Source organism: Malus domestica, chromosome 15, assembly GCF_042453785.1.
Source record: "Malus domestica chromosome 15, GDT2T_hap1".
Taxonomy (NCBI): domain Eukaryota; kingdom Viridiplantae; phylum Streptophyta; class Magnoliopsida; order Rosales; family Rosaceae; genus Malus; species Malus domestica.
In genome coordinates this window covers 37,770,416-37,783,819 of record NC_091675.1, presented here as the reverse complement: position 1 = coordinate 37,783,819, position 13,404 = coordinate 37,770,416, and the positions used below count along the sequence as shown (strand labels likewise).

Below are 13,404 nucleotides of genomic sequence, written 5' to 3'. Positions count from 1 at the left end.
GAGGTGACTTGATTTCCCTAATTGCCTCCTGTGTTCCTTATACTTGGACCAATGGTCATAGTGACAACACTAGAATTTATGAGAGACTTGATTGTGGTATTGCTAATCCTCAGTGGTTGAGGGAGTTCCATGACTTTTCTTTACATAATTTTCCTATCTTTGGATCAGATCATAGTCCTATCTTACTTACTAATAATGTAAACCCTGTTAGAAAAGGCCCTTATTCCTTCAAGTTTGAAGCTATTGGTTACATCATCCTAACTTTAGGAATTTTGTCAAAAGTGCCTGGACTTGTACAAATATTCAAGGCCACAAAAAAAGTTTGTTGCTTGTGCAGGGACATTCAAGTATTTGGTAAGGAAGTGGAACAAAGAGACATTTTGTAATATCAAAGAACATAAAGATAAGCTTTTAACCTCTATATGTGATATTCAAAATAAAATTATAAGGGATCAAGATAATTCTATAAGTATGGATGACGAGGTTAAAATTAGAAGTGAGCTTAACCAAGTTTTACAAGAAGAGGAAATTATGTGGGCTCAAAATGCTAAGGTTAAGTGGCTTCTATTAGGAGATAAAAATACTACATATTTTCAAATGGCGGCTTCTATCTGTGGGAAAAGAAATGAAATAAAATCTGTTAAAGATAGTAATGGTTTCTGGTGGAATTATGGGGAGGGTCTAGAGCAAATTTTTGTGCGGGAGTATAAACTAGGTTTTCTTGTGATAGTTCCCCTTCTCAGGAGATATTGGCTACAATAGTTGATATCATAACTCCTTGCATTGATCATGCGCATAATATGCAACTACTTGAATGTATTTTAGATGAGGAAGTTTAGGAAGCGGTGAATAGCATTGGTGCGTTAAAAGCACCTGAATTTGATGGTCCTTGTGCTACTTTTTACCAAGGTTGTTTGGGAGAGGTTAAAGATACTATTATTCATATGATTAAAGATTGGGTAAATTACATAATATCTTCTCAGGTTTGAGGTCTATTACAATCTCATACATCTTTAAAATATTTCACTTTTATACCTCAAGTACTATTTTATTTCAATATAATACATTCGTTATATTTTTCATCCATTGATCCGTTAAGTGCTGACGTGGCTGCCACATTTGTGCCACATGACTACCAAATGTGTGGCATGTGGCAAAAAATAAAAAAAAATTTAATAAAAAAAAACATAAATTTTCAAAAAAAGAAAAAAAAAAAAACCTAAAATCCATCCCATCTCCCCACAAAACCCCATATCTCCTCCTCCCTCCAAAAACAAAAAAATGCAGATCCCTTCCCCCCCCCCCAACAAACCCAGATCTATTTTCCCCCACCCTCACCCACCTCAGAGAAACCTTATTCGCCACCCTCCCTCCCCCTGCGTCACCCCAGATCTTCCGCCCCCCCGGCGATCCACCTCAGCCAGAACTCGCATGACTTCAACAATGATATAATCAGAGTTTGGCAACAATATTTGGAGTACATTCTGAAAACAATGATATAATCAGAGCATGACTTCAACGACCCCCAAAAATTTTCCTTTTTCTTACAACTCAACTACTCAATTGAAATTCACAATGTAACAGTGAAAAGTTTCCCAATTTCTTTTTGAAAATTAAGGATTAAAAAACCAAGAATTGCAGAAATTACCCACCTTTGTCGCTCACGTCACTGTCCAACTTCGTTGCAATCGCTCTAGGATTTTAAATTTTAACTCTGCAGAAAAGAGGGATGAAATCAAATTAGAAAAATTCCCCGATTCTACATTTTTTTGTACTAGAAAACAAAAGTAAAACTATAAGAAGAAGTAATAATCGAATCCGAACTCGAATTCAACATTTTCTTGTAATTCAAAAAATTAAAAAGTGGGCAAATTGAATAAAATAAAACAAAAACAAGAACCTGCTTCAGATGTCGAAGAGGGCTTGAAGTCGTGATTTGGAACGAAGTCTTTGCAATTTTGGGGGAATATTTCCATCGTTTGACACCGCTCGCTCCACAATTTAACAAGAAATTAAATAAAAAACAAGAAATAATTGAAGAGAGTGGTGGGGAGGGAGGTGGGTCGGGGGCCGGGGGGGGGGTAAGGTTTCTGGGTTTGTTTGCGGGGGATGTGGGGTTGCGGGAGGTGGGTTTTAGTTTTTTTAATTTTTTTAATTTTTTTTTTAAGATTTAAGCTTTTCTTTTAATTAAATTTTTTTTTTTGCCATGTGGAAGAAGGTTTGTTCTCCGAAGAATCAGGGTGGTTTAGGAATCAAACGGATTGATCATTTTAACAATGCTTGTTTAGCCAAATTAGGTTGGAAAGTTTTAACCAACAAAGAAAATTGATCTGGTGAAATAATTAAAAGTAAATACTGACGTAAGTCTGATTTTTTAAATTCGAAGATTAAACAAAACTACTTACTTGCTTGGAAAGACATTCGTTCTAATAAAAACATCATCCATGAGAGAATGAGATGTATTGTGGGTAATGGTGAAGATATACTCTTCTGGACCCATCAATGGGTTTTTCCTTACTCCTTTATCATTTAATTCCCATGAATGATAGAAATAATATTGATTGGAATCTTAAAGTAAGCAACTTTATAGCTCATAATAGTTGGGATAGCATTAAATTAGCTACTGTAGTTGATGGTGATATCGTTAGAAAAATTTGTCGCATTCCCCTCCCTCTACAAGAGTTGAAGGACAAGTTAATTTGGGGTTTGACCAATAATGTGGAAGCTAACTATTCCTCCTAAGGTTAAAATGTTTGATTGGCTTATGATTCAGGAAAGATTGCAAACCAGAAAACGTTTAAGTCGTTTTGTTAAAAATATTGATAAGTTATGTCTGTTATGTAATATAGCCAAAGAAGATCAATGTCATCTCTTTTGTAATTTTGTTTTTGCTACTAAAGTTTGGAGCTCAACTTTTGGTATATTTAATAATGGTAACATTAGTACTAATGCTAATTTTTTTTATTGGTTAGAATCCTTAAGTTCTAAGGATAAAGATGGTATTTCTGATCTTAGTAAAGTAATTCTGAACTGCTGGCAAATCTAGATGGAAAGAAATGACTTGGTGTTCAGAAGTGTGCCCCCGGTCCTGGCGTGTTGTGTTTCTATTACTGGTAGTGTTGGTTCAGCTTTTCTCAAGGCTAATGGGAAATGTGACCCCAAGGAGGCTTTACCTATCTCTTCCTTTATTAAATGATATCCTCTTGACCAGCATGATGTGATTAAACTCGATTTTGATGGTTCAGTTTCAAATAACCGTGTTGGTGCTGCCTTTGTGCTTTATAACAGTAATTCACATGTGATTGGGGCAGGGGCTCTTAATCTTGATGGCACTATTATTTCGACAGTAGAAGCGATGGGTTTGTGAGAAGGGCTCTAGTGTGCTAGGCGCAAGGGTTTCGCTAAAGTGATGGTGGAGGGGGACTCTAAGCTCATCATTGAAGCTGTGCAGGGTCATTTAGGGATTTCGTGGAGAGTCAGCTCTATCATCAATGATATTCGTATCCTAACTCGGTCTTTTAGTCATGTTGATTGGAAGCACATTTTCAGGAAGGCAAATTTGTTGCAGATGCTTTAGCTCACCTTGGTCTCTCCCTCTCGTATCCTCATTATTGGGATTTCTACTTACCTGATGTTGCTCTTCCTGCCTTTAATTTTGATTGTATTGGAAACGGTTGTACTAAAGGTTTTGTGCTTTAATGAATTTCTTTTTTGCATCAAAAAAAAAAAAAAATATTGGAATAGAAAAGAAAGTGTACTTCCCTATCTCATGTAGCATAGGAAAATGTAATTAAATTATAAGATGTAAACCGCAACTTGTACTTATAAATAGGATGCGGCAAAGCTAAAAAGCACAGAGAGAAAAACAGAGAGAGCTTAGAGAGAAGAGAGGTATTAGTTATAGGGTTTGTAAAAATATTGTATACCTTATTATTAATCAAAGAAGCCGTGGTTTCTCTACCCAGAGAATTCACAATAGATGTGGGAAAAAAGTTATGTCAGACAAGTATAAATCTTGTGTGTTTCTAGTTATCCTCTGTGGATGCACAAAATTAATGAGACTTTGGAATAACGTAAAGTTTCAAGTTTGTGACCTTCGCATGATTGTCCCAGTCACTAAGTGCAGGTAAATATGTAAAGAGATAGATATAGGGAGGCAAACACAAGATGTACATGGTTCATTCTAAGTTGGGTTATGTCCACGAGGGTAGATGAGTTCACATTAAGGCCCCGTTTGGCAACTTGGATTGTACTAACTATTTCAATCGGATAGGATAAATAGTCATCGGATAGTAATGACTAAATTTGTCTGACGTTTGGTGTAGTATCGGACTAACGACCGTATTATTTATACTGTTACTATACCGAATAGGAGGAATTCAAAGTATTATTACTTCTAAGATAAAAATTGATGATTAATGGAAAAAGATGGGAAAAAAAAAATTTACACATTCAAGACCACCAAATGGGTCAAATTAAAAAAGAACAAAATCTTCCTTTATTTAAATCAAACTTAAAATAAAATTAAAAAAAAATTGAAATCGTCTCTTCAGTTTTGTCTTCCCTAGATCTCTCTGCTGCACCCCCAACACCCTTATTCCCCATCTCCTTACAGTTCTTAGAGCTACTGTTAACATCGTCTATCAAAAACCAAGAAGACAAAGTGAGTAACGGAGTCAACTCAGCTCAACACCAGAACTCAGTAGTTCTAGAAAATAAGAACGTTAAGAAAACGCGATCAGAAACGCTAACAAATTGAGCTGGAAGACAGATCTTAACGGTGATGTCGTTCTTGCGAGCTTTGAGGGCGCAGGTGAAGATCTTAAAGAGCGGATCGGACTTAAAGACTTTGATGCATGACGGCCAGGCCTTGGGGCTTTTATAGCATATGATGACATGGCGCCCGTAGGCGTTGATGGTGCCATTAAGAAAGACGACGGGGAGAACAACGTCGGCGAGAATGACTACGGCAAAAGGGACGACGGCGAGAATGACAACGACGAGATTAGGTGTCATGGAGAACGAAGTGCGAGAGAGAAGGAAAGGAACCAGACTAATAATCCACTCATTTTGGAAAGGTTTATTATGCTGGTGTATACCCTACTAAATAAGCAGACTGACTAAATTAATCCGACGACTATTTAATACGAGAGGACACCAAATGACCGGGTCCGTATTATTAGTCCTATCCAATCCTATATATAACTCACTAAACGAGGCCTAATAGTGAAGAGTTTACACAATACACAGGTTCAAGCATAATCATCATTAGTGAGCTCTAATTATAAGTTTAAGTACAATAGTGGCATTAGGGGATAATTGTAGGAGAATGATATTCTTTTATTATTGAGGAAAGTTTCTGACTTTCGTCTGCAGTCGATGTGAGACTTTAGGAGTTATATTCTGATGTTGCCACTTGTCATGATGTGATTGGCCTCCTGGTTGGAGAGAAACACTTATGCTTCAGCAAAAGTGCCTCAACATGAATCCTTCAGTGGGTCCCTGAAGGTATGAAGTTGGTCGGTGTTCGGTAGTTTCGGGATTGGTGAAGTATAGTATAACTAGTGCTCTCAAGTTCCCGAGTGAGGAAAGTTTCTCAGTTGGAAACTTGAAAAATCCAAGTCACTTAAATAATTACGAAACTTTTGAGTACCGAAGTGTATTAGCATACAGTGAGAGTCGCCCAAGTCTCCGTTGCCGAATGAGGTACCTTAGTCTCTGTCGACTCATTCAGGAATAAAAGAAATTGAAAATTTTATACTCCTCTTTTTCTTGTATATACTTCAGCCCAAGTGACTTCTTTATTAGGCCTACATGCCTTTGTTGTTGGGTCAAAATAAGTAGCCAAAAATATGGGCTCCAACCTTTTTTTGTTTCATGTCTTTACCCTCCTTAGTTCAAATCATCTTCCTACAGAACCTTCAGCATCTCCTCCCTTATTATTATCTCTACTAATTAATAAAACACTCATTGTCAACCAAAATCCTCTGAAATTACTAGTTTAACCCTATAATTAAAATAGAACATGAATAAGAAATATGGGGCAGAAATGTAATTTTACGCAACCAAATTTTGCAGTTTTTTTTTCAAAGCCTCACCTATATGTAATCCTAACATATCTCTAATTAAAAATAAATAAATAATAAAAAATAATAAAAAAAAACTTCCCACTCCCGCATTTTCTATCACTCTCTTCTTCTCTCCTTCTATTTCAAAAACAAAAATAAAAAAAGGCTTATTCTATTAACATCCCACATATTATTGATTAAACCCCATATACTTAATACATCCCACATTTTCTTTTTCAATTAAAAATTATCTTAATACACCCCACATACCTTCTCATAATACCCTTACACCCCACATTCTCATACACCTAATATTTTCCACATACACCCCACATTTTTTATACACCCCCCCCCCATTCTTTAAATCTTACAATACTCATTTTTATTTTTTATAAATTAAATTGACTTAGGATTAAAACCCTAACATTCTCTAAAAAGAGAAGTCTACAATCCGATTTGTTGAGCTTGAATTTCATTGGGTCATCATAGCCAATCTCATTTTCTCTGTCTCTTAAGCCTTTTGCTAACAAAAAAAAGGATTTCTGCTAAAACATGGCAACTGTGAGGAACCTAACAGAGCAAAAGTAAATCCCATAAGATGAATAAGAATGGAAAAGGCATTGCTGGGTTGGCCTCCTATGAAATTGGGTAGTATTGTGACAACTCGTCCTAAATCTTACGTTTTTTTTTACAAAATTTAAAAGTGTGATTTTACGAAAATGCCTTTAGAGGCGAGGGTCTTGACATCCATTGACCAACGTATAGCGTGGTGTATAAATTAATACTTAGCATTTTCTTGAAGTACTCGACGTTACGGAATTATAAAACCGAGAAGCACTTTTGTTTAGTCGCTATTTATATATTTATACATTTTTATAATGATATATTTTGTTTATCATTTAGTGATTTTAAAAATAATTGAGGAAGAAGAGGAAGAAGAATGGGGGACGGGAGAGAGAACAGAAGGAAGGGCTGCTGCCCAATCAGAGGAGAGGAAGAGAGAAGACTGCCCAATTAGAAGCAGAAGCAAGAAGGGAAAGGAAGGAGAGTGGAGAGCGGGGGAAAAAGGGGGAAACGGGTTCCCAACCCGTGACTCGTGTACACCCAGTCCAATTCTCCATATTTTCCAGTGGTTTTCCACTGGATTTCTCATGAATTTGGACCAAGAAACCATTCCCAATCAAATTTTATAGGATTTGAGCTTGAATTCGAGTAGAATGAAACTGTGGGTTCCGAGGGTGCCACGGCAAAATCCGACGATGAAGGTAATCCAGCAAATTGATACCACCATTAGACTCCCCTAGAACCCAGGAACAAAGCGCAATTAGTGGTGGAGTCGTCGGAACACGTTTGGAGGTCGAATCGAAGCACACCCAATTCTAGGGTTCTGACGCGTTTTGATGAAATTGGAGCCTTTCCAGGCCAAATTGGCCTTGGTCACAGGCGCCGATCGTTTGTGACGCCTCGATGTTTGTGCTAGGAAGTTGTAGCGCGGACTCCAGGTGAGTGGATCTTTCCTTGCTTATCATATTTTTCATGATTGATAATTGTATAAATTCTTTTAAATAAAACTAAGAAATTTATGCCATGATATATATATATATATATATATGTTATAAAATACTATGAGATGCTTAAGTTTAGATTTCATCGTGATATATCCATATGCGTATTACTATAAATGATTATTGCGAACTACGAATGACTTGATATCTGTTTAAGGTACGTAGGCAGTCTAACGAGACGTTAGATGTAGCCATATAAGAAATGAGATTATATAATCGAGGCAATACCCTTGTTTAAGGAATCGAGCAATGTGAGGGATATTGGTGAAAAATGTGCATTTTAACTTTATGTTTTGGTGATTAATAGTTAGTACACCGTATTATATAACTGGAAATACTATGAAATGTTTTTATTTTAGATTTCATCATGGCATATCCATACATATATTCTTTGCATATAATTATTGTGAATGCTCTTAAGTGCAAAGGTGAACGCAGGACACACAGGTAAGTTTAGGTAAGTTCACGTAAGTATACGGTATAAGTTGAATTGATGGGGTTATAATATGACTGCATTTATGTTTAAAACAACTTTGACACTGTCGTACAGGTTGCTTCTGAGTCGTACATGTTGTATTAGATGCATTCAGAGCTCATAAACCTGCACCCTGGTGTTAGTGCTCTTGTCTGTGGCCAGGGCACAGTCCTTCACGTAATGTTCACCTCCCGCACCATACGCTCACCTTGAAATCAAGGTAGGCGCACAGGCCTATCGTATAGACCACTATAGGTGGTTCTGACTCGTAGGTGACTCTTCACGTGATCGTAGCACTTGAGCGTATACCTTTACACCCAGTTCTGTCTTACAGACCACTACTGTGGTTCTTACTCGTGTGCAGGCGTAGTGCCGTACAGGTCATTAGAGGTGACTCCAGTTTATGTGTTAGCAATGATTAATGAAATATGAGTACAGTCGTACAGGTCACTAGAGGTGACTCCGACTTATATGCTAGTCACGATTGATGAGATATGTGATGAATATGTGATGAGCTATCATATGTAATGAATAAGAGACGAGCTAGCATACGTAATGAATAAGAGACGAGCTAGCATATGTGATGAATAAGAAACAAGCTGAATAAGAGACGAGCTAACATATGTGATGAATATGTGATGAGCTAGCATATGTCATGAATAAGAGACGAGCTAGCATATGTGATGAGTATGTGATGAGCTAGCATATGTAACGAATGATAAGCTAGCATATGTAACGAATAAGAGATGAGCTAGCATATGTGATGAGTATGTGATGAGCTAGCATATGTAATGAATAAGAGACGAGCTAACATATGTGATGAATATGTGATGAGCTAGCATATGTAATGAATACGTGACGAGCTAGCATATGTAATGAATATGTTATGAACTGGCATATGTGATGAGATGTGGGTAAGTTGTATAGGTCACCCTAGGTGACTCCTACTTGCGTACTAGTATGAGTTATTAATCGCATGATTATTTGATATTATTGATGAAATGCTGTGTTGTGGTATATTATGAATTTTCTAGAAACTATACAGGTGTTGTAGTGAGGGGTTATAATGTTTTGCATGGTTTCTATTAAAATTTTACTTACAGGGCCACTCACCCTTGTCTTGTCTTCACCCTCCAGGTTTTATTAGTTGAGCTTTCTTATCGTCGAAGATTCGTGGCGATTCTTAGTATTGGAGATTATTTCGAGGGTACGATTCTTAATTCATTTTTTTGTACTTGCTTATGCTCTAATGTCACATGTGAAGTGGGTTCATTCCCGTTCACCGGTGCACTCTGGTATTTAGGCACTCTTATGTTTAAATTTATTCACAATCCTCCACATCATCACATTTTATGGCTTCGTCACCTTCCAGGTTTTGGCCAGCACAGCTCGATTCGGAGTCCTTGTGGACATTCCGGGTCGGGGTGTGTCAGTTTGGTATCAGAGCATAAGTTGGGCAGTATTGCATTCATCACACACGTGATGTGAGCATTCTCGGTTCCCAAGTCTAATGTTTGAATCTTGCCATCTCGTCGAGCACGGAAAATATGTTAGTTGTTTCTGAATTTTGAGCAAAAACTGATGATTTGTCAATCTTTAGAAGATCATTTTGACGTGTGTCTCTAGATTATAATCAATGAACTTATCTGCCAAAGAAAGGTGTGGAATTTGAGACTAGTTGCCCTAACGTGGAGTTAACGTATCATTATTGGTGTATCGTCAGAAATTTATGGGTTAATCTCATTACTATTGTTAACCATCATTATTAAACCTGTTGAGAATAGAAATAAAAAATAGTTTTAATTCCTTGACGGTATCTAGGACAATACCACCATTTCATTTTTTTGTACTACATTAGTTTCTTTGAATTTTTTTCGCACAAATCCTATTTCAATTGGTGGTCTATGCAACAACCTTTTGGAACTTGGAATTTTCTTGTGAAGCTTGTTGAATTCATAGTAGTCTTACCAATGTATAGAACCATTTGGAAGGAACTATTTTATCTATGATTTAAAGTTAACGATTATCATCTTTGCTTGGAAATCGAATGACAATTCTTTATGGAAAACGTATCTAAAATCTTTATCAATCTTAGAACTTTTTAAATACACTTACTTTTGGAAAGGACTGAGTTTTGATAGTGGCAGTAGAAGAATTTAATCAATAGCTATGAGTGCACTATATGGTATCTTTCCGGTTGTATGAGAAGGACATAATTACTCTCGAATACTTTCAGTTTGTCCTATTCTGTTTCAGTTGGAAAATACGAGTATCGATATGGAATTATCTTTAACCTATCGAGAAATGGTTTGAATGATTATAATCACTTGTCATATGAATGGAGTTGGGAAGTACCATTATACAACTTTCAGTACGAAATATTTTGTATTTATTGAGAATGTGAAAACCAATAATTATGATACTGAACAAATGCTATGCTCATGTGTTGTTCAATTGGTGGTAGCTTTACTTGAGTGGAAAACAGTATTATTCCAGCCTCAAAGCTTAAAGTATTGGCGAGGGTTTATTTTCTAAAAAATGGGCTTTGAAATCTCAACAAACAAGACACTGGTGAAAACAACTAAGATATAAGGTGGGATGTTGTTAATTTTACCGTGGGACATGATCAAATGTGGAACTAAAACAGAAATCAAGATTGAGATTCCACGTGAGATGATGGAAGAGAATTTTCAATCGAGGAGTCTCACCTTAGGTTAGAGTGGAAGGATGTTGAGGAAAGAAGGTCCAAACAAACTGAATAACCACAACTTCTTTTGTTTACTTTGGAGGATGATGGCATTATGAGAAAATGGCTTCTAGATCTTTATACAAGTTCAGGCAATCAGAAACCCAACAAGATTATCATCTTCGTGTATTACGTGTTTCACTTCTTATCAATTAATTTTATCATTATTCTTCCGCCGGTAATAGTGATCCTTTTGAGATTGGAAATTTCAGCTAGTTTTAATTTCTTGGTAGTATTGTTAGAATATCACCTAATAGAATTCTTACGAAGTCTATTTTTATTAAGACTCAGGAAATGTCTCTTGTGGCAATGTGGTGCTAATGTGGGAACACTCGGCGGAATAACATTTTGGGAAATTACTTTCGGTCTCTAGTAGTTTAATACTTTTGTGATGTTGCCATTCGATCATCAAGAACCTTGTTAGCTCATTCTTAAATTTGACCTTGTAACTTTTGGCCTAAGACCACAACGGAGTTGTTTAGTCTTTCGACATAATTCATTGTTTGTTTGACTCTTTGATATATTAGTCTGCCCCTGTTATGTTTATACCCCCAGTTTCACCTCCTGGTATTAAAGGTAATTGGGTTGATTTAGAGTCACTAGCCTATTTCCCATATCATTTTGGATAGGGACAAACTGTCCAGGAGGACCACTTAGATATGAAAATTGTATATTTAGTCCATATATCTCGTACTCTAGATTTCATGAACTTGTTTTGACCCTCAATTTCTTGAGTGTTCTTTTAACCTTCTCAACATGATTTTTTGCTCAATTAGTGAGGGCTTCATAATAGATCGATTTGGCGGGAGCGTGCGCCGGTGATCAAAACCCCATGAGTGAACATAAATCTTTCTAGACAAGTGCAACAGTTATTTATCCGTTTGAAAGAGGAATTTGGACTTACGAATTTGTTGAGCCTTTTGGGTATGTTGGTCACTTCAGTTTCCCGAAAATAACACCATAGGGCCATGAAGCGGTATTTTGGGTGTTGATTATTTTTGAGGAAAATCATTTTTCCATCTATTATATAGCAATATCATACCTATAAAGAGAAGGAAGGTTTGAGCTTGAAAGCATGAAAGAAGAATAATTACGTTCCGATCATGACATAATGACATTCTCTATTATGCTATCGCTCTAGCTTGATTTCCTCTTTCCATGTATGTAGGTATATATTGCTTCCTATCTTATGGAGTACATTATGTTTAGCTAATGATTTTAAATTTTGGGGATGAAATTCTTTAAGGTGGGTAGATTGAGACAACCCATCCCAAATCTTACACTTTTTTTTACAAAATTTAAAAGTGTGATTTTACGAAAATGCCTTTAGAGGCGAGGGTCTTGACATCCGTTGACCAACGTATAGTAAGGTGTATGAATTAATACTTAGCGTTTTCTTGAAGTACTCGACGTTACGGAATTATAAAACTGAGAAGTACTTTTGTTTAGTTGCTATTTATATATTTGATACATTTTTATAATAATATATTTTGTTTATCATTTAGTGATTTTAAAAATAGTTGAGGAAGAATAAGAAGAATGGGGGGACGGTAGAGAGAACAGAGGGAAGGGCTGCTGCCTAATCAGAGGAGAGGAAGAGAGAAGACTGCCCAATCAGAAGCAGAAGCGAGGAGGGAAAGGAGGGAGAGTGGAGAGTGGGGAAAAAATGGGGGAAACGGGTTCCCAACCCGTGACCCGTGTACACCTAGTACAATTCTCCATATTTTCCGGTGGGTTTTCACCTGATTTCTCACGAATTTGGACCAAGAAACCATTCCCAATCATCCCCTAGTCCTTTCCTCTTCCATTCCCAATCAAATTTTATAGGATTTGAGCTTGAATTCGAGTAGAACGAAACTGTGGCTTTCGAGGGTGCCGTGGAAAAATCCGACGATCATGAAGGTAATCCAACAAATTGCTACCACCATTAGACTCCCCTAGAACCCAGGAACAAAGCCCAATCAGTGGTGAAGTCGTCGGAACACGTTGGAGGTCGAATCGAAGCACACCCAATTCTAGGGTTCCGACGCGTTTTGATGAAATTGGAGCATTTCCAAGCCAAATTGGCCTTGGTCACTGGTGCCGATCGTTTGTGACGCCTCGATGTTTATGCTAGGAAGTTGTGGCGTGGACTCCAGGTGAGTGGATCTTTCCATGCTTAACATATTTTTCATGATTGATAATTCTATAAATGCTTTTAAATAAAACTGAGAAATTTATGCCATGACATATATATATATATTTATATGTTATAAAATACTATGAGATGGTTGAGTTTAGATTTCATCGTGATATATCCATATGCATATTACTATAAATGATTATTGCGAACTATGAATGGCTTGATCCCTGTTTAGGGTATGTAGGCAGTCTAATGAGACGTTAGATGCAGCCACATAAGAAATGAGATTATATAATCGAGACAATAGCCTTGTTTAAGTAATTGAGCAATGTGGGGGATATTGGTGAAAAATGTGCGTTTTAACTTTGTTTGTACTATATTTAGGGCCTCCGTATTTAGATCTCGTACAAATACTCGGGGAACTTAAA

General features: G+C 36.7%; 1 long non-coding RNA gene across 1 annotated transcript; it reads right to left on the bottom strand.

The window, feature by feature from the left end:
* Positions 1-1,404: 1,404 nt before the first annotated feature.
* Positions 1,405-2,081, bottom strand: LOC114821476 (uncharacterized). Its single transcript, XR_003768818.2, has 3 exons — positions 1,901-2,081; positions 1,653-1,714; positions 1,405-1,484 (listed from the first exon to the last, which is right to left on the bottom strand). It is a non-coding gene; the product is annotated as an uncharacterized lncRNA (long non-coding RNA).
* Positions 2,082-13,404: the final 11,323 nt, after the last annotated feature.